Genomic DNA, 27,940 nt, shown 5'->3' with positions numbered 1-27,940 from the left:
ACAAAAAGATTAGTTTGACTTAGCAGTAGTGGTGCATGACTCTAATCCCAGCATTTAGGAAGCAGAGGCAGTTGAATCTCTGTGAGTTTGAGGTCAGTCTGGTCTTCAGAGTGATTTCCAGGATAGCCAGGACTACCCAGAGGAACTATCTCAAAAACATAATGTTTGGTTTGTTTAGGTTTTGATACAAGGTCTTACTGATGTTGATTTCAAGATCATGATCCTTCTGCCTCTGTTTCCAAATGTGCTGTTATTGGCATATGCCACCAGGCCTGACTTGTTAGAAACATCTATATATAAGATCAAGGAAATTCTACCATAATCTCTTCAAATTGCATGTAGTTAGATCTTAACAACTGACTTAAGTTGAATTTAAGTAGGTGCAGTTCTCTGACCCCTCAGTCTCATTTCCAGAGTCTATGAATTCTGTGGGACCTACGGTTTGTCAGTGTTCCTCCTGTTTGAAGGCACTTTTTCTGATTTGATTTTTTTATTTTTTAGTCCTTATTTATTTAGTACTTTTTTGTATTAGAACATTGAGCTTTTAACCTACATTGTTTAAGGATTTTTATAGTTTGTCATAGTTTATGGGTGTACAAACATGGAGATTGCACCAAGCCTCCTCTCCCATCCTGAATAACATAGTCTGACAGTAAAGACTTATTTCAATGATTATTACAAGAAGCCCTTAAAGAAGGGAAGGAGATGAAAGAATGCATATGACATTAAGTTGGTATATGGAAATAACATTTGAGGTCTAACCATGTACCAAGTACTTCCTACATGGTGTGCTTGTATGTTATTGTTTGAGATACGCTCTCTTTATGTAACCCTGGCTGGCCTGGACTTGCTACATAGATCAGGCTGGCCTTGAATTTAAGGGATCAGCTTGCCTTTGCTGGAAGTAAAGGCCGTTATGCCTCAGCGTTTGTTGCATACTCTTTCTGTCATTGAGATAAACAGATTTAACAAAAGTAGCCTGCATTATATAGAAAACAAAATTTAAAACAAACATAAATCACTTGAATGTCTTTCCTGGTACTAAAATTTGAAACTAGACATTTTTGTTTTCACTTTGTATCGTTAGACAAAAACCTCACTCAGTTGGCCACAGGTCACAAGACTCCTGAGACAGACCTTGAACTTGTAGCCCTACTGCTTCAGACTCTTGAGAGGCTAAAATTGCTGACCTACGTCACCAGGTCCAGCTCAGTCACTAGAATTGTTCAGAATGTTTGTTTCTGTTGACCTACCCTTTAAGTGTGGTGCCTCTGCATGGTATTGGAAAAGTCAGGATTTTTCTAGGGTTCTGAGATAGTAGTACTTTTTTTAAAAAAAAATATTATGTATACAATATTCTGTCTGTGTGTATGCCTGCAGGCCAGAAGAGGACATCAGACCCCATTACAGATGGTTGTGAACCACCATGTGGTTGATGGGAAATGAACTCAGGACCTTTGGAAGAGCAGGCAATGCTCTTAACCACTGAGCCATCTCTCCAGTCCCAGTAGTACTTTTTATAGAAGTTTAAACATATGAAGTAATAGGGTTCACTACAATGTGTGTGTGATTGTTTTTTGTTCTAGTTTACCCCTGTCCCTCACTGCCCTTCAGGCTGGTTTCCTCCCTTCAAAAATATCTCCGCCTTCTGCTTTTATATCTCATACAGTCTATAGCACGCCACGATATTGTTACTCCCCCACTTAAGATCTGTGCACCCTCCATGGTCTCTTAAGCATTTCCTTTTGTTTAAGACATGATCTCATGTAGCCCAGGCTGGCCTCAAGCTCACTATGTAGCTGAGGTAGTTTTTGAACTCCTGATTCTTCTGCCCCTGCCTCACAAGTATTGATAGTACTCGTACCATGGCGACAGGCTGATTTTTTTTCTCCCAGTATTTTAAAATGTTATGTGTAAAAGTGTTTTGCCTTGGTGTATGGATGTATATTATATGCATGCCTGGTGCCCATGGAAGTCAGATGAGGACATCAGATCCTCTGGAATGAAGTTACAGATGGTTATTAGCCTCTCTGTGTTGGTGTTGTGAAACAACCAAAGTCCTCTGAAGAGAACAAGTGTTTTCAACTACTGGGCTACCTTCCTAACTCCTCAGGCTGTAGTTCTCAATGATCTGGGTGCATGAAGCTCTTAAGGATTTTATGAAAGTTTTTGATCCATCCAAGATGTTACTCCTGCCCTCATACATATATAGAAAGGGAATTGGCCAAGTCCCAGACACTGCATCTATGTACAAATGCTTGTAGCTCTTCTGGGATGCAGTAAGGTGCATGACTCAGGTTAAAACTCAGCCCTGGAAGTGTATGGGTATCCACATAGCCTGGAGGGAGTTCCATTCATCTGCATGATACTGTTAAATGCTGCCACACCTTAGTGGTACTCTGTGAACTTGAGAAGACTTACACCCAGGCATCCTGATGGTTCACTGAAAGGCATGCTGTGTTTTTCTCCTGTAAATAGAAAATTTATCCATTTTGTATTTAGATTCATGAATGTGTGCTATAACCAAATGGTATTACTTTCTTTTAACCTTTGCAGTACACGCTGTGCAGTCTTATAGATAAAGAAATGAGGATTGCCCACATAGACAGCATATTTTGGATTTTGTAATAAGTGGTTACTCTCGTTTACTACCACTCTCCCCTCTGAAATTCACTTGGAATCCTTTAGGTCAGCCCCTCTGAAATTTTCTTGGATAAACAATGATGACAAAAAAATTGTCTTGCATCATAGTGGATAACAGTGACATGCAGAACAAGTAGTCTCCTTGGAATACGGCATAGCCCACTAAGTGGTGGCATGGGTCAGTCTAGTTAAAGGAGAACAATGACACACATACGCCATGTCTTCTCATCCCTGTTTGATGATCCTCTTGTCAAGGAATCTTCAAGAAATACCTGCTGTCATTTAACCAGAGCAGCTGTCTTATCTGCTTACTGAAGCTCCAGAAGCATTCACCTTCTACCTGAGAGCAAGCCTGCCAGTCAAGTAGGTTTATGATGGAAGGAATGCAAAGTATTTACTGTGCTCAAAGTATAGAACAGGGAGTGATTCGTGTTCTGAGCACTTGATAATTTTCATATCAGCTCTTGGAGACGAACAATAGGCTTTCATTCACACTTACTAGGCTGCACAGTGTAGCTAACGTCTGAATGCTTACTGTGCATAGTGTCACTGTACCAAGGGGCCTTTCATTCATTTCCCATTTGTTTCTCTCATCTGATCTTTCTAAACAGCCCACAAGAGTCTTAATATTGTCACCCCAACTTGTTAATAAGAAAACTAAAATGTAAAGCTATTAGACAATTTACAAAACAGTATTGCAAAGCTGGGACTTTGACCCCTGACTGATTTTAATCCACTTCACCTTCCTCCTCAAAACCTCCGCCATTGCCATCAATCATTTGTAAGTGCGTCTGGCAATTTTGGTAGTCAGTTAGGGAAGCATCCAGGAGAATCACTGCTGTGAGACATGATGCCTTCTGTGTTGGGAGAACTCTTGTAAGATCAGGCTGGAAGGATATGACAGGCTGAGGGAGGCGGAGGTGGTGTAGTCAGACCTGTTTAGGAGCTGATTACATCTGAGCCTCTGGCCCTTTTTGCCTGCCAGCTGACTCAGAGCTGGCAGATGGGCCAGTGCCTGGGCAGATTGATTTCATAGCTGTATACTTCAAAGGATCTGACTCCTGGCACTCCTGTACACTGCTTTCCAAAGAGCACAGCCTTGTGGGGGAGGTAACGCTAGAGTCTCCTGGTACAAAAGCCCTAGGCACTGTTTGCTCAGAGTTCAAATGTATGTGGCTTATTTGGGGTTAGTCAATAAAAACTACAGAGCCAGCTCTAAACAGGCTGAATGCTGGTCACTTGAACCTTTAATGTGGTGCAGGCAACAAGTTTGTGAGTCCCAGAGTCAAAATGTCCTGGGTCCCAAGTGTCTTCAACATCCAATTATAGGTAAATTACTAGGACTCAGTTTTCTTCGGTGTGATATTTACATTTTTGTTTATTTATTTGGGCAGGATCTTGCTATACAGTTGGCTGGCATGAATGCACTATGTGGAACAAGCCGGCCTTAAAGTTGGAATGACCCTCCTGTGTCCGTGCTAAGATTATAGGCATGTACCACCTTGCCTGACTGAAATAGAATTTTTGTCAGTCCTTCATATGATTGTGGTGAGTATTAGAGAAAAATGAGTGGCAAGTACTTACTACAGTACCTGACATAGTAAACAGTCTTTATCAATGAGGAGTCATACTTGGCAGGAGAATCAGAGCTTAAACAGTAAGTCAGCATTCTTTTCCTCAACAAGCATCCAAAGAGGGTCTGGTGTTTCAGGTGAGAGAATGAAGAAAATAACCTCTATTGAACATGTAAAATGAACTACGTTTTCACGGTCTGTTATCTCATGTAGTGTTTGCAACAGCCCTATGAAGTGTTTTTCCACTTTGTAAGTGACATGGTAGCCGAAGAGAGGTTTCATAGCACAGCTAATGTCAGAGTCCGCACTATAGAACCTATGACCTAAGTAGGTTTCATCTCCACCGGATCATGCACATGCCCTTAGCAGGCAGCAGACACGGTCAAGTAGCTGCCTTGAGTCACTGCTTTATGCTGTGCTCTCGGCACAGAACGGAAAAAGGAAGCCCTAGGGTAGAGTGACACTAGCACAGGAACTAGTGTTCTCAGTAGGACGTTAGGTGGATTACTATACTGTTAAAAAATACAGCTGGGCGGTGGTGGAGCACACCTTTAATCCCAGCACATGGGAGGCAGAGGCAGGTGAATCTCTGGTTTGGTTTTTTGTTTGTTTGTTTGTTTGTTTTTGGTTGGGGGTGTTCCATTGCACATATGTGGTAACAGAAGACTACTTACAGGAATCAGTTCTGTATGTGTTCTACTATGTGGGGCCCAGTAATCAAACTTAGGTTGTCAGGCTTAGAGAAAGAACCTTTGCCTGCAGGACCTTCTCACTGGTCTGCCCACAGGGGTGTTTGCAGGGAGAAGTCAGGAAGATCTTCCCAGTTTTCCCTGGCACAGTGAAAGGAGAAGATCAGAGGGAGGCCTTTCTAGGCATTCTCACAGGGACACTTAGATCCAGCCTTATGATAACTGCAGCAAACTTTATAGTTCCCGACCAAGGAACTGTCTCCAAGGAGATCAGTTTATGGTGGAACTAATATATATATACATCATGAATCTGCATCAGAGTCATCTGTACTTCCTTGGGCTTAAAAACTAACCCTGATGTTGGTATAGCGACCGACTCTTATTGCATGGTTACTCGGTACCGAGTCCTACTGTGTTCACAGACTAGAATGCTCAGCTGGTGAATGGTAGAGTTTTATCTAAGTCAATAATTTCAAATTAATTTTAATATACACCCACAATGTGTGTAAGGTACACTTCAAGTTATAGACACTATTGTAGGTAATACGTTATGAAATGAAGGCAACCCTTTAAATGGGTAGAATGAAACTGAAATTATTTTATTTCAGGGAAAATGTCTGCTTACACTGGGCAAAGGGGAGAGCTTCGCTGGGAAAGTGCTTGCTCTGCAGCATGAGGACCCGAGTTTCAGTCACCAGAAACCATGGTAAAGAGTCAACACATCTGTAGGGAGCGGAGGCAGTCCTGAGTAAATGTGTATTGTTAACATAGGCCCCACCTTGTCAAGGATCCCATAGCCTCGGACTCAGGGAAATGGCAAAGCCTTCCTCTGCTCAATGTGTGCATGTTGATAGTGTGTGCAGAGAATGTTCACTATGGCTTTCTTGTCCCCACCCCAACTCTTGGATATTTACAGCCTGAGGACTGCTTCCCCACAGAGACGGCCCCACTGAAATTAGCTGAACTGGTCCCTTAATCCAGCTGTGTTCCGCAACCCTGCGTCCTTGTTCGTCTGCAGGCAGCAGCCCTTCCTCTCCACTCAGCTTCATCAGTGAAATCTCTCCATCCTAGAGCCCAGTCCACCTGATCCCAGCTTTTTGTTCATGTGTCCATCTGTCTGTCTCTTCATTTTCTCTCCCACTCCCAGTCAGATTGAATCCCTGGGAACTGTGCATAGATGTGACACACAGTGCAGGGGGAGACAGAGCTAGCCAGCCAGCTTTGTCTGTTGGTGAGCCCCAGGCCACTGAAAGATTCCCCAACAAAAAGGTGAATGGCACCTGCACCTGTGCTCAGATGCACCCTAGAGGGGAGGCTCACTGTTCAAGGCCAGCCTGGGATACATAAAACCAGATCACCCAGGACTACATAACTGTGTCAAAAGTGACAAATAGGAAAAACAATATGCCAGACAGTGGTGGCGCATGCTTTTAGTCCCAGCACTCGGGAGAGGCAGGTAGATCTGTGAGTTCAAAGCCAGCCTGGTTTACAGAGTGAGTTGTATACAGCCAGGGCTACACAGAGAAACCCTGTCTCAGAAAAACAAAACAAACAAACAAACAAAAAACCCACAAATGACAAATAGGGATGAAGTGATAGCTTAGTGGCTAAGAGTACTTGTTGCTCTTCTAAAGGATCTGCACCGGGTGCCTAGCTCCCACAATGAGCAGGTACTGTACTCTAGCTCCAGGAAATCTGATACCTTGTTCTGGCCTCTGGGCACACATACACATAGACACATACATATTTAAAAAAGAAGGGCTGAAGAGATGGCTCAGAGGTTAAGAGAACTGACTGCTGTTCCAGAGGTCCTGAGTTCAATTCCCAGCAACCACATGATGACACACACCCATCTATAATGCGATCTGGTGCCCAGAACACTATATACATAATAAATAAATTTAAAAAAGAATAAATTCTCAGTTCTGATATTTCTGGTTCTACATACCATCTTTATACAGTTTTTTGAGGAAAGCAATCATTCAAAAATGATTAATTTTATGAGATTTAATTTGTTAAAATCTAGTTGGTTTTTTTAAGTCTAAATCTCTTACAAGACTGAGATATATTATCAGATGCTAAAGATGAAAAAACTCCATTTATAATTTTTTACATCTCTTTATATGTCTCTCTGTCTCTTCGAGTGTGTGTGTGTGTGTATGTGTGTGTGTGTGTGTGTGTAGGTCATAGGACAACCTTCATGAGTTAGTTCTTTCTACCATGTGGGTTGCTCATATCACTAAGCTTCTAAACCTCCATTTATGTTGACATCAAATTTAAGGATCTAGGGAAGATTCTAGTAAGATGGTCAAACATATCTGTAATGAGGTAGGAGGCTAGAAAGTTCCAGGCCAGTCTGAGCGACTGTGCAAGACCATCTCAAAAAAGAAATCTTTTAAGCACACTGGTAATGTAGCTGGGTGGCAGAGTGCTTGCTTGGCATGCATAAGATTCTAGGCTCACCTGCCCAGCACAGCAGAAGAACGGACAAGCAAAGCTGCTACAGAGGATGCCAATCAATCCAAGGGAAGCTCATTACTTGTTGCTTAAATAACAGACATAAGTGGAAGTTACATTTTTTTTGAGACAGGGTTTCTCTGTGTAGCTTTGGAACCTGTCCTAGAACTGACTCTTGTGCCTCCCAAGTGCTGGGATTAAAGGTGTGCGCCACCTCTGCCCGGCTCTACAATTCTTACCATAACTCACTGGCTTGTCTTGTGCACTCCTCGTAGAGATCAGTGGTTTAAGCCTCAGGACCTGCAGCTATGCAGTAGGAATGATATCTTTCACAATGACAGGTCCAGATTCTTTTTATTGATGGCAAATGACAAGAGTGTAGTATGATTTATTAGGAAATCAAATGTGACTCTCCTTATAAAAGCAAAATCTGTTTTTTGTCAGGTACTTAAAAATATAGACCCTTAGACTTATGCCCATTCTGCTATTTACTAGCCATGCAAATTTGGGGAAATAACCTCTTGGAATGTGATTTTTGTGTCTGAAATGGAAATAATTGGTATTATAACTAGCTCACTGAGGGGCATAACATGATAAAAATTGAACCCTTGTTCCAAGTGCAAGGATGTTGAGTTAAACTCTTGAAAGTATCCATTTGATTTCCAATTTACTGCAGGTGCACATCACTCCCTCCCCCTTTCCCAGGTGTTGCTCCTGCCTCCTGTCTACCCTTTTCTCATAAGGAGTAGCTGCTTCCTGAAGTCTATCTTTTATAGATTAACTCTACACTAAAGTTAGCTAGAAATACATAAGCCCTCCCTTCCTGAGCATGCCCTAGTCTCAAGTTATAGGAGAAGGTCACACCTGGAAGGGCACTCACTAGAATCCCTAACCACAGCAAAAGCCAAACACAAGTCACTTTAATGAACAGAAACTTTGATCATTTACTTATGTCATCTTTAAATACAGTGGAGAGCCCCCTCTCTCCACCTTCTGTGAAGTAGATAAGAAGTCCACAGCCCAGAAGCAGCTCCTTTTTAAAACACTGGAGAACTAAGGCACCCACCTGTCTGGAACACACGTATCTCCCCTTGGAAAGTTGTCAAAGATTCTCCCTGGAGGCAAGGATGGTTGTTGGAAGGCAAGCGCCTGCCCTCTCTGCCTTGTAGCCTTTGTTGCTAATAAAGCCCGTTCTCTGCACTCGGCCTCTCCTCATTTGATAATACTGGGTGGCAGCCAACCAAACCTTCTGTGGTTATAATGCTAGTGCACAGAGGCTGAGTAGTTAGTCAAAGCATTTTCCCTTCCTCCTGACCACACAGAAGGGCTGCTTACCTGGCTTCTCCTGCAGGTAGGCCAGCAGCATTGCTGATTCTATCCCTTAGCGTGAAAGAAGACATGGTCAACAGAACTGGCCCATGCACGAACTGTTCTCTGTTCTCCGTGCTCACACTTCCTTCTATAATGGGACTCAGCAGAGCCCTTGGGTGTATGCCCTCTCCTCTGCTAACCTCCAGCCCAGCATGGACTTGGTGTGACTTTTTTTTTTCAGACAGTTACTCACTTTGTGACTCACCTGGACCCAGACTCAAATGTTCCTGTCTCCAGCTTCAAAATGTTGGGACTACAGGCATGTGCAGCTCACAGAAGTTAAAGCCTAGCACATACTAGGTGCTGGGCTGAAGGCTTTCTGTGTTTTATTCATTTAGTCTTCCAAGATGGGAGAAAAGTGCATTATTTCAGTTTCACAGGTAAATGAGGAGAGGTTTCGTTTGGTGGGATGTTTATTTTTTCAATTAACAAATTATAGACAAGGTCTTACTATGTAGAGCTACCTACCCTAGAACTTGAACTCATGGAAGTCTGTCTGTCTCTCCCTCCTGAATGAACGGTTGAGCTGACTTGTCCTGAAGCTACTTCCCATTTAAAATCGACACCGCCATGAACATTGCGGGCCTCCAGTGACATGAGTGACTCCAACCCCAGCCCTCGGCTAGTGACAGCTTGCTCTGCTCGTCATGTGCTTAGGGTCTGGGAATTTCGTGGATCTGCAGTTTGATTTCCGTCACTGCCTCAGGGCATGTGCTTGACTGTCCTCTCTCCAGACAAAGGCTTTTTCTCTGGCTCTTCTTGACCCCTCCATGTTGGAGTGGTGTTTGAGGTTCCGTTCCTGAGCAACTCAAAATTTTACTTAAATGTATTTTTTTTTCAGTCTGGCAGTCATGGCACACTTTTAATTCCAGCACTTGGGAGGCAGAGGCAAGCAGATCTCTGTGAGTTCAAGGCCAGCCTGCTCTACAGAGTGAGTTCCATTTAGGACAGCCAGAGCTACACAGAAACCCTGTCTCAAAAAAAAAAAATTTTTTTTTCAGTAAGGCTTTATCTGACTACCTTTTTCCCCCTAAATTTTAAATTGTGTGTGTGTGTGTGTGTGTTATGTTCATGTTTCTATGGATGCCTGAAGACCAGAAACATCAGATCTACTAGAGCTGGAGTTAAAAGCACCTGTGAGCCACAGTATGGGTGCTGGGAACTGTAGGTGGGTCCTCCGTAAAAACAGTACGTACTCTTAACTGCCCAGCCATCTCTTCAGCCCCTGACGACTCTTACACTACCCTAAGCTTCTTAATTCGTTTTCATTGTCTTTAACATTGTGATGGTTATTCTTGGTCGTCAACTTGACTACATCTGGAACTAACTAGAAACCAAGCAGCTGGATATACCTGTGAAGAGTTTTTCTTCATGGAGTCATTTGAAGTGGGGAGACCATACTAAATTCAGATCTTTTGAGTAAGAAGATCCACCTTAAATCTGGGCCATACCTTCTGATGTCAGCTTGTATAAAGAACATGGAAGAAGGAAGTTTTTGCTTTTGTCCTACTTGCTTTTGATGGCAAGTTAATTCCTTCACTGTTATTAGAGCCTGCTTCTTCAGAAAGACAAGTTGACCAGTTGAGACATCCAGCCTTGAGGACTGAACAACTACTGGATAGTGGTCTTGAACTTGTGACCTTCTGACTCCATGTCCTGAATGCTAGGGTTATGGGCATGCACCACTACACCCAAATTACCTCCTAAGTGAATCTTGAGATTTCCATGTGTGTCTACACGTCTGCTTCCCTTTCCTAATTGTCATTTTTCTGCACTGCCATTTGAATGGGTGTGCAGTAAAGCCTCCTTATGGTCTCAGTGTTTCCCAGAGGCCTCTGTTCATTGATCATTTAAATATCTTCCTTTGTAAGGTGCCTATCCCAGACTTTAGCCCTTTTGTAAAATGACATTTTTCTGCTTTCTCATTGGCTTGTTTCTGTTTTTCTTGTATCTGTAGGAGTCTTAGCAGACTCTGTGTGCTGCCTGTATATCTAATTCCACTCTCTGGGTTGCTTCCTCATTTTTACTGCTTTCTGTAGATGAGTAGAAGGTTTTTCTTTGTTTCTTGGGTGTGTGTGTGTGTGTGTGTGTGTGTGTGTGTGTGTGTGTGTGTGTAGTAAGATTCCCAAGTTTTTTCTAATGCTTTGCTTTTCTGGGTCAGGCTTAGGAACTTTTCACCTGCTTCACTGTGGATATTCACATCTGGAATATCTTAAAACATGTCTTTCCACCTTCCATAGTTACGAATATAATATACTGATAATTGAATTTTATTATTGTCTTTTTTAGCATGTGAAAATTAATATTCATATACCATTGATTGAGAACTTACTGTTCTAAAGCACCATGTTTGGTATAAATCAGAAGTTCAACACAGCAGCTCATCTCTGGGCACATTATTTTCTAGTCCATTGCCCTATTTGTTTTTTGCCCTGTGACCAGACTGCTTTAATCACTGTGTTTTATAGTGCTTTATAGTAAACCACAGGATCTGGTAGACCAGCCTGCTCCCTTCTTTCTCAAGTGTCCTCAGTACTCCTAGTCATCTCTGTAAGTTTAAACCCAGCTTATAAAGTCTCATACACAAAACAAAATTTTCTGATTTGGACTTGAATTACAATGAATTTACAGATAAGTTTGGGTGAACTGACAGCCCTAAGATAACTGAGTCTTCTGCTCAGAGATATGGTAGAGACCTTTCCTGTATTTAATTTTTATTAAATTTATCCCTCAAAAAGTGTTTATGCTAAACTTTTGGTGCTATCCTTCCGTTCATCCTCTTTTCATTCCTTCCTTCCTTTAAGACGGGGTTTCACTATGTAGCACCTGCTTTATTGTTCTGGAACTCAACAGGTAGACCAGGCTGCCCTTGATCTGACAGATGTCAGATAGCCTTTGCCTCTTGAGTACTGGGATTACAGGTGTGGGAGAGTTGGCCTCGATGGCCTAAGAGAGCTGGCTCTGCCCCTCCCCTGAGGTCATGATCCCAGTGGCTCAGACTGACCAGCTCAGCTCCCACCCAGACCCACACCCTGGGCCTTGGGTTGGCCCACTCTAAAACACTGCCCCACACACGACCTGCTTGAATGCGAGAAGGGACGGGTCCTGCAGAATAATAACCGCAGGATCTCTGTGGCTTGGGGCAACAACAGGATATCCGAAAGGAGTTTTGATGAGGGCCCAGTGATGATGGTGTACCAGAAACCAGAGGCCTTGAACCAGGCCAATGACTTATTGTAATGAACATTTTGTGGGTAGCACTGATTGGACAAAAGGAGTATACTTCATGACATACCACAGCACCCGTTGCCACTAGGATGAATGACAAGGTGTTGGAGAAATGGAGGATTGAGGTGGCTTTTTTGTGTGTTTGTTTGCTTACTTGCTTTGTTTTGTTTTTAATTTGGGGTGTCATACTGCAGGGGTGAGGGGCAGATATGAAGGGACTGGGAGGTGAGTGGAACTGGGGTGCGTGATGTGAAATTTCTAAAGAATCAATAAAGAAATTTTTTAAGTCATGTATTGTCACACAGGGTAGGACCTTTATCTCTAACTGTTGTTGGTATATGGAAGTACAAATGATTTTTATATTCATTCTTTTACCTACCAACCTCATTAATTAGAGACCTTGTGCTCCTAGGGACTTAGCCTAGGACCCTCACACATGCTAGGCAAGTATTCTACCCCAGAGATACTAACCTTAGCACCTCCTCCTCAAAAGGGAGAGGCTGCCTGCCCTGGAACTAGGGACTTAACCTAGGATTCTTACACATGCTAGGCATTCTACCTCAGAGATACCTAACCTTAGCATCCCCTCCTCCTTGAGAGGGAGAGGCTGCCTGCCCTGGAACTGACCTTGAACTCACAGAGATCCACCTGCCCCCGCCTTCCGAACGCTAGGAAGATATAGACCTTCATTCTATATCTGGCCTGATTCTTTTTGCTAACATTAAAAAACAAACAAGGTGTGAACCACCATGCCCAGTCCACTATCAAAATGTCTTAAGCTTACTTTTAAGCCCACTAACTGTGGATTCTTTTGTCTTTTCTGCCTTAAACTATATTATCTACAAATAACAACCCATTTCTTCCTCTTTTTCATTCTGAATGATAAAACTCCTACCTCTTTTGTTGATTTCTGAAGTGCTGGAGATCAAACCCAAAGTTCACTTGTGCTAGGCAAGTACTCTGCCCTGAACCAGATGTCCAACCCCTGCTTTTCTAGACAAGGTCTCACTACATGACTCACTTTGGTCTCCAACTAATAATCTGGTCCTCAATCTAGGATTGCAGACTTTCATTCTATATCTGGCCTGATTCTTTTTGCTAACATTAAAAAACAAACAAGCAAACAAAATGAAAAGATCTCTTCTTATCTGGAATTTATTTTTGGCACAGTATAAGGATGTCTTCAAACCAAACTTTTCTCCAGATAAATCTGATTTAGATGAAACCGTTACTTGTTTCCTAAGGTTGATTTTTTTTTATTTCGTGTGGGTCTGTGTGTGTGTGCATGTGAGTATATGGATGCATAAACACTTTGTTCATGTAGGTACTTTCAAAGTCTAGAAGATGGTGTTGGATCCTCTGGAACTGGACTTTGAGCCAGTTGTAAGCCACCTAACATGAGTGCTGGACCTAAAGCTGGGTCGTTTTTATTATTATTATTGATTTTTATTGAACTCTACATTTTTCTCTGCTTCTCTCCCTGCCTCTCCCCTCCCCTTCAACCCTCTCCCAAGGTCCCCATGCTCCCAATATACTCAGGAGATCCTGTCTTTTTCTATTTCCCATGTAGATTAGATCTATGTATGTCTCTCTTAGGGTCCTCATTGTTGTCTAGGTTCTCTGGGATTGTGATTTGTAGGCTGGTTTTCTTTGTAAAGCCAGGTCTTATGCAAGAGCAGCTAGTGATCTTAACTGACGAGCCATATTTCCAGCGCTGGATATTACAGTTACTGAACATTGTTAATAACAGTTATTTCTAGCTTCACTTTTGTTTACTGAATTTCAGACTCAATTGATCTAATTCTAAACTAAGATTCAGTTAGAATTGTTATCAGTAGAGATCTAACCTATTGATTCTATTTCTAAGGTCTCTGTGCTGAGACCTCCTACCCATGAGCAATGTCCATCTTCCCAACTGCTTTCATGTCTTTGTTTTTGTTTGTCGAGACAGGCTTTCTTCATGTAGCCCTGGCTGTCCTGGAACTCGCTCTGTAGACCAGGCTGGCCTCAAACTCGGGGATCTACCTACCTCTGACCCTCCTGTGCACCACTGCTCGGCTGTTTCAATCTTTTGTATTCCTTAATATTTTCAAATAATTCTTGTGCATTTCAGAATAATGTATTTGCATACAATTATCCATTTCTTGCTATTTTTTAACATTTTTGTTTCTTCATTTCTATATTCATTATTATTACTTATTTGCTAGAGGGTTGAACATTAACTTTTCTGTGAGTTGATTTTGGATCACAACCACCAAATCAATTCTCTTTTTGTCTGTGATAGATATTCTGTTAGTTCTCATATTGTTCCCCAGAAAGGCAATGATATCTGTAAACAAAATATGACTTGTATCTTCTTTCCTGGTGTGTGTGTGTGTGTGTGTGTGTGTGTGTGTGTGTACAGATGTGGGTGCATATGGATGTTGCAGGTTATTAATGGTTTTATTGTTGTTGTTTTGTTTTTTGAGACTGGGTTTCTTTGTGTAACAGCGATGGCTGTCCTGAAATTCATCTATAGACCAGGCTGGCCTCGAGCTCACAGAGATCTGCCTGCTTCTGCCTCTCAGTGCCGTGATTAAAGGTGTGCGCCACCATCGCCTGGCATCAGTGGGGTTCATGATAACTCTTCACCTTATATTTTTAAGTATATTTTCTCTTGAATCCAGAGCTCACCAATTTGGTCTAGCTAGCAAACTTGCCCTAGGGGCCCCCTATTTCTGTGCTGGAGTGCTATGATTCTAGGCAGGGTGCCACTCCTGTCTAAGATTTGTGTGGGTGCTGGGGATCTGAACTCCAGGGCTCACAATCGCTCAATAAGTGCTTTATCCATTGAGTCAGCTCCCTAGCCCTCCTTTTGTTCCTTTTGTTTCTTTCCACCAAGAAGCTTTAAGCAGGAGGGATAACTGAGCTAATTACACTATTAAACCACTACATTGACTGCAAAGTAGAATGAAGACACCTTTTAGAAGATCAGTCATAATCCAGTTCACTTCAAGATCCAGTTCACTTGGGCTAGGAGAATAGCAGCAGATGGGAGGAAAAGGGCAGACTGGAGCTATGTTCTGTGGGGGAATGTGGTAAGACATGATCAGATACTATGCTGAAGATTCGCAGATGTTTCAGGCAGGTCTCTCTATAATCATGTGTCTCCTCCAACTGTGTCTGTTCTCGGGTTTGCTCCAACCCTAGCCACTTCCAGTAGCAGAGAATGCCTGCCTCCCAGGAGAGCCTGTTTGATTTATCCAGCCCATTGCCAAAACCTTGCTCTTAGTCAGTAGCTGTGAGAGACCTTAAGAAAGAAATGTGGCTGACCAAGACGCACTCCCTTCTCTGGAGAAGCTGAGAGAAAGGGACAGCTATAGAGTCTCTTCCCGGAGACTCTGTCCTCTAGTCTTTGAGTTCTCTTACAGAGCAAGGCTGCTCTTCTCGGGTATTTGCAGATGTGAGCAGAGTCTTGGGGGCATCCCCTCTTCTGCTTTGCTCTTTGGATCTAGCAGCGAATTCTTTCTCTCCCTTAGCTAATCTGGCATAAAATTCTCTCTCTTTGTCTCCCTCCCTCGCTCCTGTTCTTGCCCCACTTCTCTTTTTAAACTCAAGGGCTCCTAGTAGTTCAAGCTCCTCTCAAACTCGTGTTCCTCCTGGCTTCACCTCCACAATGCCAGCATCACTACACTGGGCTCAGTTTCCTTCTTTATTAGGGTCCATATTTGACAAACGTGAAAAGTGTGTGTGTTTGTTGACAGAGTCTCGTTGTAGCCCAGGCTGGCCTCAAACTTGTTATGTAGCAAAGGCAGACTTTCAACTCCTGATCCAAATACTCAGTTTATGGTTGTGAGCTACTACACCCAGTTTATTTTTCTAAAGAGTTATTATGTCATTTCCACACTTTTACTTTGAAAGCCAACACCTGGGGAATACGTGCTTGTTTATTTATAGTTAGCTATTCTTGCTAATATTTACATTTGGCCCTAGTGATTTTTTTTTTAAAACTGTCTTCTTTAGGGATTTTGGTATATCAAGTGTCTAATTAGCTTTGGGAACAAAATACTAAGCAGCCATGCAACCAATTACCTTGCTGGGATCAGCAAACACTAAGTGGTTACAACGAAGGTATTTATTTAGTCACAGAAAATGCTAAGGGTGAAAAATAAGAACACATATGGAGAGAAACTGTCAAGTCGATGACTGTTAAGAGTGAAATATAAACAGACAGAATTTCCTCGAGACAGATGACGAGACAGAGTCACGCATACAACTGTAACATCAGTCGTGAATAATCAGGCTGCTTTCTTTCAACAGCCCAGGACTCTGTCAGTCATTTAATTATGTGTTCCCAGTCCCCATCCTATTTAACTGTCAATATGTTTAATGAAGATGCTAGATTCTCAGAGAGGCATTTTGGAGTAGCATTTGAATATATCTATTTTTACAGTGTCCAAAGTCTTAATGCAATTTGGCACATTTCCCCAAATGAGCTGCAGGTATCAACAGGAGAAAAGAGAAGAGCGTGGGGGTTGCTTTGTGTCCATAAAGAGAGTGACTCCAGTCAGTCCCGGATGGGGACAGCTGTGAGTTATACTGGGTCCTCCTGAGAGTGATCAGACTCACACTAACCTGACGACACAGGGAGGGGTCCCTGGTGCCCTGCATGTGCTGTGAGCCATTTGCTTCCAAAGCTGTGTGATGCAAGACAGTTTTTTTTCCTCCTTAAATGCCTTAAGCTCAGATAGCTTAAACCAGGGCAAAGAACATTCATTTTGCTGTCGCATAAGTCAAACTTTGAATTCTGATATGAATGATTCTGAGAAATCAATACTTTTCTTATTTTGTCATCTTCTTAATAGGTTTTTCCACATTAAAAATGGATTATAATGGTTTTCTAGTAAGACTGCTGTGAAATTAAGTACACTGTGCATGTATTTATATTTGTTCATTAGTTCAATGTCCACATATATATATATATGTAAATGTATATATAATTAACATAAAATCCTTCCTAATAGATGCTTAGTAGCATCAGATACCAAATTCCCTGCCTGCATAAGATGTCTTTCTCTTTTTCAATCTGACATTTATTGGGTCATTATCAAGTTAGTTCAGACTAGTCTTGAACTGGCCCCACATGTACTATTTTTCAAAGTAACAGAACAATGATTAGGCAGAATCTAGCAGATCTCCTTCATGGCATCTCAGTCTGGCATCTGAAAACAGTCCTACAGGATGACAGACTCCTGCAGAAGCAGAATGATGATGGATGAAATCAAGTACCTGGCCAAGATTTTTATATCACATCTTTAGAAGCCATAGAGAAATAAGCCCAAGCAGCTGGCCTTGAAAGTAATTTGGTAGTAAAGACGAGATGTGGTTTGGCAACAATAGAGCATTTGTCCAGCCTGTATGCTGTGAAACATACTTTGTGATCAGTGTTTCGTTGTGTTGGTGCCGTTTCCCCACCATCCAGAAAAAGTCTTTTTCTGTGGTTGTTAAGACAGGATTGGTGGCACACGCCTTTAATCCCCAGCACTCGGGAGGTGGAGGCAGGCGGATCTCTGTGAGTTCGAGGCCAGCCTGGTCTACAGAGTGAGTTCCAGGACACCCAGGGCTACACAGAGAAACCCTGTCTTAAAAACAAAATGAAACAAAAAGACAGGGTCTCCCTGCTGTCCCTGGGTGGAACTTGTTATCTAGACCAGGCTGGCCTGGAAATCATGGAGATCTGCCAGCCTCTGCCTCCTGAGTCCTGGGATTATAGGGCACACCACCATGCACAGCTTTCTTGCTTGCTTAAATCTCTAACTTTATTTATTTTATTTTACATATGTGTTTTACTTTTGTATATGTATGTGTACCATGTTCCCGGTGTGTGGCGAAGTCAGAAGAAGGCACAGGGTTCCCTGGAACTGTAGCTACCAATGGTTGTGAGTCGCTGTGTAGGTGCTAGTAACCAAACCTGAGGCCTCCGCAAGAGCTGCAAGTGTCCTTAACTGCTCGTCCAATCCCTCCAGCCTTCTATAGAACACTTCTTGAAGGTGGCCACTCTTCACCCTTCTGTCACCTTTCTTCATGACTGGCACATGGTAAATCCATGGGGAAAGTTTATTTTCACTAAAGAAAAGAACGTAGTGTGTTTTACAGCTGTTGAGTCATCTAAGTGAGCACATTAGCAAACTTTCCCCAGATTTCATGAAATGACTTCACTGGTAAAGGGCCCTGCTGCCAGTCCTAAGAATCTGAGTTTGATCCCCAGGAACGAGAGAACTGAGTCCAACCAGTTGACTTTTGACCTCCACTCGTAGGCCATGGCACACCTGTGCTGTCTCCTTCCCCAGACATGTAAATCAGCACAATTAATTAAAAAACTACTCGACATGATGAAATCTGATGGCCTTTCCCTCGTTCTCTTGTATCGAAGGGAACATTTAAATATGAAGACAGGTGACAGAGCACTAAGGTTGTAGGAAAACTGGCTAAGGAACTCACCCTTTGTTTAGGCCAGCCAGGAAGCAAAGTTGGTTGAGTATCCCGCAAAAGGGCAAGAGACTGGGTAGGAACAAGAAGACTGCCTGGAACTTACATTATTTTCTTTAAGAAATCATACATTTGAAATGTAAATGCTACAACTGCCATCTTTTCTAAGGCATAGACCATCTGATTATATGAAGCCAAGTAATTTTTTAATTTAAATTTTAATTAGCATAAAATAACAGGTTTCCTATGGCATTTTCATACATTCTCAGTTTTGTTGATTCTCCCACAACCTGTTCCTCTCCTGTTTCCCTGTACACCCATCCCCCATTCCATGTCTTTCCTTATACCCCTCTTCCCTAGTATTCTCTCTTATCCCACGTATTCCATTGCTCTCCCCACCTCTCTACCCTTAAAGCATCTTTCCCTCCTCTCCAGGTCCTCTTTCCACCTCCCTGACCTCTGCTCCCCCATAAAGAGTACATGAAAGTTGGGAGCTAGGATCTGCATATGAGAGAGAACACGCCAAGCAACCTAAGAAGCAAAAATCAGGGCGGCAGTGATTTCCATAGAATCAAGTTCAGTTTCTGGTGTTGTCTGTTTTACAGTGCACAAGAGAACAATCCCAAGCATTTTACAAACACCTGCTCCTGATACAGCTAGCACGGGCGAGTGTGGGACTGCTGTATAGCCCACCCAGCGAGCACAGGTGGGTGTGGAACTGACTGTACAGCCCACCCTGTGAAACTCTTCCTGCTTATTCCATTCGGATTGCTCAGAGTGGAAGTTGCTCAGCCTCCAACCTCTCAGCCATGTTGCTTCTGGAAGACTCCCACAATGCATCAGAAAAGCACCTGTCCCCAGGTTCTCGTGAGACATGTAAACATTGCACTCACAAACCCTCTAGCATTCCAGAAAACTGGAATTTAGCCCTCTCTAGAACAACCAGCAACTCCTAAGAGGCATTTGTTTGCTTAGTTTTTTTTCTTCCTTCCTTCCTTCCTTCCTTCCTTCCTTCCTTCCTTCCTTCCTTCCTTCTTCCCTCTTTCTTTCTTTCTTTCTTTCTTTCTTTCTTTCTTTCTTTCTTTCTTTCTTCCTCTCTTCCTTCCTTCCTTCCTTCCTTCCTTCCTTCCTTCCTTCCTTCCTTTCTTTCTTTTGTTCTTTTTTGGAGCCTGTCCTGGAACTAGTTAGCTCTTGTAGACCAGGCTGGCCTTGAACTCACAGAGATCTGCCTGCCTCTGCCGAGTGCTGGGATTAAAGGTGTGCTACCACTGCCCGGATAGTTTTTGGTTTTTTCTTGAATGAAGGCTGGTTTCCAACTCCTTATGTAATTAAGGATGACTTTGAATTTCTGGTTTTCTTGCCTCCACGTCCCGCCACATAGCCTTAAAAGGCATTTTAAAAATTATGTATTATTGGGTAATTTCATATATGAATACAATGTATTTAGATCCTATCCTCCCTGACTCTACCCTCTTCTGCCTTCTGTACCACATCCATCTTTCTCCCCACTTTGTGTCTTTATACTTTTTTTTAAAATCTCACTGAGTGCAATTAGTATCGCCTATATGTTCATTGGTGTGGGACATCCACCAATGAGCCACTTCTATGGGCCATATGCTGAACAAAACGAACTCTCTTTCCCTCAACAGTCACCTGTAAAATCTCCGCACTCTTAGACATGCGATCTCACGAGGCCCTTTCCTACACGAGTTGGAATATTGGCTGGCTTGACTGTTGGCAGGTCCTGGGAAGACAGCTCCAGCCGCTGTGAGTTCATAAGTGCACCTACGGTGCCGTATCCAAATAATGCGTCTTTTGACGTGGTCCCCTTTGACTCTGACTTCCTGTCTGTCCTCTTCTGCGTTATCCCCTGAGTCTTGGAGGGGGGTGTGTGATACAGGTATCACCTGTTCTCTGAACTTTAAAAGGTATTTTTTTGAAGCTAATAAGAGGTTTCCAAAAAAGCCCTTAAAACAATATTTAAGTCTCAATCTTTTGTACAGGTTGGCCTGGAACTCATTATAAGTCTCATGCTAGTCTCAAACTCAGGATCCTCCTGCCTCTGCCTCTAAGTTTTAGGATTAGAGTTGTGCATCATGACAGGTGGCTATTTTCTTGAATCTATTTTTTTAAAAAATCCACTGCTAGGCACACCTTCAATCCTAGCATTTAGGAGGCAGCCACAGGTAGATCCCTTTGAGGCTAGCCTGGACTACTTAGCAAGTTCCAGGAAGTTAGAGCTACTCAAGGAGACTTTGTCTCCAAAGAAAAGGAAAGATACCCAAGGTTGAAACAGCTCACTGGGTAAAGTTCTTGTCTAACATGCGCAAAGCACAAGCAAGCTTCCCTGCCTGGCGTGGTGCCACAAATCAGGCACAGTGATCATCACAGCATTCTGGAGGCGGAGGCAAGAGGATCAGAAGTTCAAGGTCATTCTCAGTCCACAATGGGTGTGCCGATAGCCTACTATACAAGAAACATTGTCTTTAAAAGAAAAGTGGGAGGAGGGAAGGAGGGAAGGAGGAAAGAAAAAGGGAAAGAGGAATCTATGAGTTTCCTTAATTTCTCCAAACACAAGAACAAGGGAAAGGCGAGGTCTGAGAACTGGGATGTAAACCCTGGACTCAGCTACTGACTTAGCATCATCCCTTCCTCAGCATCACTGAGCCGAGTGGAAAGACGCTACCTGAAAGCTGCAGATTGGAAAGCAGACAGACAGGAGCTTGAAACCAGGCTGTGCCAACAATACTGGTCATGTGACCTGGCGGAAATTGCTTAACTTCTTTAAGGCTCCTTGTCCTCATTTTGCAACGCTGTGGTGAGTATCTGAGAAGCAGCAGCTGTGGCAGCCACGTTCTGGGAGGCCAGCAGGCGCAAACGAATGCTGTCCATGCTGACTGCTCCACAGAGGGAGTTGACGGATATTCGCTCCTTTCCTCCCTCCACCCTCCTCACTTTCAGATCCAGCCAAAGTTTGCCTCCCTTTTCTCTCCCTCAGTGTTGTTCCCAAAGGTGACCAAGGTCTATTTTTAGCCATAAAAAATAAAAACAAAAATGAGTGAAAAGCCAAGAGGGAATATGCAGTGAAAAATGAATTGAAATTTCAATTTCCTTCAAGGGAAAGCTTAATTGTTCTGTTAGATCAAATGTCCCGTGTTGCTCAGTGAACAAAATTTCACGCTTTAACATTGGAAAGGGTTTACTTAAGAGTATTGTGAAATGGTCTTAAGACAAAGCAATAAAGGCCGAGAGAAATGGTGCAGTGGGTAAGGTTGCTTGCCACCAAACCTGTCAGCCTGAGTTTGGTCTTGGGAGTTCATATGGTAGAAGAGAATCAATTTTTGCAGGTTATCTTTTGATTTTTGTGTATGTGTGGAGAATGAATACATACAAATTTGTTTTTTTGTTGTTGTTGTTGTTTCTGTTTTTTTTTTTTTTTTTTTTTTTTTTTTTGTTGTTCAATGTAGTCCTGGCTGTCCTGGAACTCACTCTGTAGACCAGACTGGCCTCAGACTCAGAAATCTTCGTGCCTCATCCTCTCAAATGCTGGGATTAAAGGCTTGCTCCACCATGCCTGGCTACATAAATGTTTTTAAAATTTAAAAAGAAAAGCAGTTATTATCAAACTGCTTCTCTAAATATTTTTATATATTCTTTATGAAGACACTACAGATCAGTAGTTGAGCACGCAGATTTAACCCAGACCAACTAAGATTAAAGTCCAAACTGTCACTTCTTTTCGCTGTGGGCTTGAACAATTTGCTAATCAATCTATGCTGTAGCATACTCCTCCGTATCACGTTTTATAATCTCATAAGGCTGCTATTATTGCTATCAATTCACAGACAAGGAAAGAAGTCATAGATGACAAAGGTAAGACTATTTAACACATTCCCAGGAACATATTAAAAGATGAATATACTGAGCTTAAAGAAATTAGTAGCCCCCTGTTTGCAGAGCAAGAGTACTGACTGTCGCACAATGCAGTAGATATTTGTCAATCAAATGAGTAGAGATTACGAAGAACAGACAGAAATCCTGTTCTGGATCTTCCCAGTCAGAAGCAGAGGTAGTTCCCATGCCTACTTGGTCTCTCTAAATTCCTTGGTACTTTCTTCTTCATCTGAAAGCTTCAGGAAAGTCATTGCAGGGTCCGCCTTACTGAAAGGTGAGGAAAAAACAAAACCCTCTCCACATCGCTTAAGCTGTCCTCCCTGCAAATTTCAACATTCAAAAAACTAGGTCACATCTAGTTGGAAAATGGTGGTAGACTGTTTATGAAAAGTGTCAGTCACCGACACTGCTGGGGATGAGTGGTCTCACCGTGACATTAGAAGAGAACATGAAGTCGGAATGAATTAATAACTAAACTTGGGGAAATACCGTATTATCTTCTTTTTTTCTTTTGATTTATTTGTTTGTTTGTTTTGGTTTTTCGAGACATGGTTTCTCTGTAGCTTTGGAGCCTATCCTGGAACTAGCTCTTGTAGACCAGGATGGGCCTCGAACTATCTGCCTGCCTCTGCCTCCTCGAGTGCTGGGATTAAAGGTATGCGCCACCACTGCCCGGCTGAAAATATCATATTTTCAACAGTCATGTTTTTATCTTAAGCAGAAATGGGAACTTGAGTTTAAAAGTTAATTTTCAGAGTCTGGAGAGATGGCTCAGCAGTTAAGAGGTAGTTCTTTCAGAGGACTTGGGTTTGATTTTCAGCACCCACATGGTGGCTCACAACCATCTGTAACTTTAGTTCCAGGGGCTCTAACACCCTCATCTGGCCTCTGAGGGCACCAGACATAAAAATGGTACATAATCATACATACAAGCAAAACATTCATACACAGAATAATAAAGTATATATGTATCTTTTTTTGTAAAGGTTAATTTATATTGTTCGTGGTCAAGAAGTAAAATCAATCCCAAATGTCAGAGTTGTTTAGAGAGTCATAATACTGCTTCTCCCATTTAAAGCATTCAAATAATCAATGGGGAGAAAGGAGGAGAAACAGCAAAAACAAATTTTACTTGTAATATGCTATAATGGGCCAGGTGGTGATGGCACACCCTTTTAGTCCCAGCACTTAGGAGGCAGAGGCAGGTGTATCTCTGAGTTTAAGGCCAGCCTGCTCTACAGAGTGAATTCCAGGACTGCCAGGCTACACAGAGAAACCTTACATCAAGAAAACAAACAAGACGCCAGGCTGTGGTGGTGTACACCTTTAATCCCAGCACTCAGGTGGCCAAGCAGGAGGTTCTCTGTGAGTTTGAGGCCAGCGTGGTCTACAAGAGATAGTTCCAGGACAGGCTCCAAAACTACAGAGAAACCCTGTCTTGAAAAACAAACAAACAAGCTGGATGGTGGTGGCACACCTTTAATCCCAGCACTTGGGAGGCAGAGGCAGGCAGATCTCTGTGAGTTCGAGGCCAGCCTGGTCTACAAAAGCTAGTTCCAGGACAGGTTCCAATGCCACAGAGACAGCTTGTCTGGAAACCACACACACACACACACACACACCAAGATAAAAGAAAAGAAAAAAACAAACAAAAAGCAAAAAGAAAGAAAGAAGGAAAAAGAGAGAGAGAGAGAGAGAGAGAGAGAGAGAGAGAGAGAGAGAGAGAGAAAGAGAGGCTACAATGTAACTTAACACTTGTATGCCAGTAATGAATAAATTTATTTTAGGTGAGAGTATGCTTTGAATTCACTGTGACTCTTGCGACAAGAGCAAATCACCTGAAAAGAGGAAACTGAAGATTTAGGATTTGGTTTAGAGACAGATAATTCAAGGCTAGAATGCCAGCATTAAAACATATGTAATAGTTTATGTGTATGTGTGTTTTACTTGCACGTATATCTGTTCACCATGTGCATGCTTGGTGTGTGCATGCTTGGTGCCTGAAGAGGGCTTCAGATTTCCTAGAACTAGAATTACAGTCCGTGGTGAGGGGCCATATGGGTGCTGGGAATCCAACCTAGGTCTTCTGCAAGAACAGCCAATGTTCTTAACCAATGAGCTAACTCTTCAGCCTTGAGAATGCTAACACTCTAATCTCTTCCATTACTGGTATATGAGACTGAGCAGGTGACACACAAAACTGTGTATTGACACATACTCACATACCTATGGTTCTAGGGCTGATTAGATCATTGCTATAAATTACTTACCACAATGACGCATGTGTTCAGTGAATAATTTTTATGACCAGAAAAAGATGGCAGAACTTAGAGGCCACACCTCTTCACAATAGTTTCTTGAATCCAAGAGTTCCCAGATGATCCAATAAAAGCCAAATTTTATTGGTATGTTTTATTGTATGTTTACAACAAATTGTTTAAAAGGCAAATAGTATTGAATTGGAGAACGAATAATTTAGGATTAGGAAACATAGGCCCCAAGTCCTGGTCTGAACACTTTAATGTAATGTGAACTTGAACTAGTAGTGATTTATCATGTTTGAGATTGGGTTCCCTGTCTGAAAATAATTTCTGAGATTTTCTTTTAACAGTGCTTATGAATTATTGGCATGCTCTTAAAAACAATAGTGGGTCCCTTAGTTTCCGGCCTTGTAACAATCCTGCACTGGTAAAAGAGCTCTAAGGTGCCCGACTTCCCACCAGGTAGGTTGCAGAGGTCCCAACACCTCACCAGCACACACGCCGGATGCCCGCTGCTGTGCACTGGGAGGTTCTCTCCAGGGCCCACCAGCAGGAACCTTCTACCATCTTCCATCCTGATCCCCCATCTCACTTGTGCTCTCTTGACTGGCAGATTTCCCTCGAATACGGAGTTTAGGAACTTGAAGAAGAGAGGGCTAAAGAAAGCACGATCCTGCTCAGCATTTTGTTGTTGGAAGATACTGCGCTTCTACCTCACCTCACGCAGATAAGACTTGTTTTATGACAGCTGCAGACAGCAGCTCTGAGGTAGGTATCCAGAGAGAACTTTGGAGTGACTCGAAGCTTGGCCCAACCCCCTGGTATTTAATTAATGTGTGGTCTTCCATTAATTGCTACTTCCCTTGAACTATGGATGTTCCTTGAAGCGGAACAAAGTCATTTATACAGAAACGCCTTTTCTTTTACTTCTCCCTTTTCTTTTCCTCCCCCCCAAGCCTGAGTCCTTAATTTATTTCATTTTGTAATCTCAAGAGAAAAATGAATTAATATTGTGAGGGTGGAGGAAAAAAGGTGTTTGGTGAAAAGTGAAGTTTTGAAAACCTATAAAGATGGAAATGTAAACCCACAAGGAATGGGCAGTTCACATACCAATTCACAAAGCAACACGGGCTGCGCTCAAGTTGGCTTCCACCCTTGTTGGGCAGGCTGTATTTGGCATCACGTATGCTGTTGGTAGAAGCTTCATAATTATCCATAAGACATCATGTAAGAAGGCCATTTTACTTCCCCCATAGAAAGCTCTATATGGAAGAGAAATGACCTTCAGTATACTTTCAAGAATCTGCCAAGACCAGTCAGTAATGCCGCAATGCCCTGAGGTGCCCCACAGTGCTAAGCAGTCTGTGGTATTTGAGAGCCCTGGGTATCCTGTGATGACTTGCCTTTCTTTGAAACTCAGAGATGCAAACAGCCATGGGTCAGCTGAGGCTGGGTCTCTCTCCAGCCATTGCATTCCTAACTTGGAGTGATGACATCATTCTACAGGGTTTCCTTATTCCTCTTGTGATTTTTCTCTTGTACTTGAGGTTCCCATGGTCCAGTAAGTGACCAAAGAGTTGTAAGGAGATGTACAGGATTGTCATGCTATTGCTGCTGCTGGGAGGACCAGCTTATGGTGACAGCAGTAGCAATCACCTCTCCACACCCAGTAGGAATGCTCCATCAGGGCCTTCGTGGGCTGGGTGACATTCTGACTGTTCCAGAGGTTCACCTTGGATTTATCTTTGTAGCTGAGTGATGCCTGAAATACTGCTGTCTGGCTTTGAAGTCAAGGTTGCGCACGACTGCCTGTGGGCAGTCTCTCTGGGCTGTGTCTGGCAGACTGTGCTGTCTTGGACCACACTATAAACATGGTACAACAAACAGCTGCAGTGGCTGTGTGGTGTTGGTTTAGTTTTCAGGAGACTCTGGCTACTGGGCTCTAATTCCTCGGGTACACGCCACACCCCCACATACCCTAGGTCTAAACAGTCTAAAGTATTGAAGTAATATTTGCCAATACAACATTAGCCAATCCCAACCAAGAAATGAATGGTATCTGTGTCTGCACAGTGTCAGGGAGCCTGGAATTCCAGCCCGTGGTTCACCTGTGCATCATCTTCCCTGCTGTGAAAGGTGGCCTGCCTCGTCATGTGACTTTTCCTGGAGAGATGTTCATCCATTGAAAAGAGACCACAGGGTATTTCACCCAAGTCTCGCTTGGTGAACCCGTGAGTTTATGGGCTTCTTTACAGGGCCACGGCTGACTCACAGACAGCTACATCCCTGAAAAGCGTCTTCCGGGGATGGGTGATGAACACTCGAGTCTTGGAGCCTCCTCCCTAACTGGCAGACAGCTCAGCTGACCTGAGAGTCTGCACTGCCCAGTGATTGTTTACCACTAATATATAGCCTCAGGGGAGGGGCCTTGTGAGGCCTGTAACTCTCTGAGCTTCCTGAGTCTTCGAAGTTTGGGGAGTCCTGTGGGCCTCCTTTGTCCTTCCAGGAAGGAAGCTTTCAACCTGAAGGAAATCACTGCACAGTGGTGCTAACGTGTGCTCATGTGAGAGTTGACGCATCCACTCGGAGCCTCTTTTCAAAGTGCCTGCTTATCTCCCCAGCTGTGGACAACATCTGCAGATGCTCCTTCTGAGCTTCAGAGCCACACTTGCAGCTTTCATTTGGGTTCCATGGCCTGAGTCATGCTGCTCCCCCCAACCCAGAGGTCATCTAGTCCTCCTCTTCTTGTGATTTCCAACTTCGCCTTCTTCATGGGGGCACTTAGTACCAAGGCCTGAGTCCAGCACACAGTGGCTCCCATACCACGCTTAACAGCTGGCTTAGAGGAATTATGTTCAGACTCATTATAAGTTCCTGGTAGGGCATCCCCAAAGTATCTTGTTGGGGCCAGATGTTGTAACATTGACCATTGATCCTAGTGCCCCTGCAGATCTATGAGTTTGAGGCCAGCCTGGTCTACATATTGAGTACCAGGCCAACATGATGAGCCCCTGTCTGGAAAAACAAAACAAACAACCAAGTTGATTAATCCATTTATACTGTGTTTCTCATCTCTTCTTGCTTTATTGGTAGCTTCTCTTCTTTGGGAAGTTGACATTTCCTGCTGCTTTTCCCTTCCCAACTATTGGCAGTTTCTAGCACAAACTGCATTAGTCTGGGGAACTTCAGAAAACCTCCTCTATAAGGGCAAACTAATATTGAATATCAGAGAAACAACCCTTTGGTCCTATAGAACATTTTGGTCTTTTGGAGTTTTTGTGTTTGTTTGTGTTATGGTTTTGGTCCCTGTCCCTTCAAGAGACAAGCCACGCCCACTCCCTCCCCCATCCGCTGA

General features: G+C 43.0%; 1 long non-coding RNA gene across 2 annotated transcripts; it reads left to right on the top strand.

The window, feature by feature from the left end:
• The first annotated feature begins 83 nt into the window (after positions 1-83).
• LOC119802457 lies at positions 84-27,940 on the top strand. 2 transcript variants are annotated; one of them, XR_005283445.1, is made up of 5 exons: positions 84-3,006; positions 4,038-4,191; positions 21,088-21,248; positions 25,199-25,353; positions 26,659-27,940. It is a non-coding gene; the product is annotated as an uncharacterized LOC119802457 (long non-coding RNA). The 2 variants fall into 2 exon arrangements; XR_005283444.1 differs by lacking the exons at positions 21,088-21,248; positions 25,199-25,353; positions 26,659-27,940 and adding exons at positions 5,515-5,612; positions 5,823-6,705.

Source organism: Arvicola amphibius, chromosome 12 (assembly GCF_903992535.2).
Source record: "Arvicola amphibius chromosome 12, mArvAmp1.2, whole genome shotgun sequence".
NCBI classification, from domain to species: Eukaryota; Metazoa; Chordata; class Mammalia; order Rodentia; family Cricetidae; genus Arvicola; species Arvicola amphibius.
This window is presented reverse-complemented; position numbering and strand designations above follow the sequence as displayed.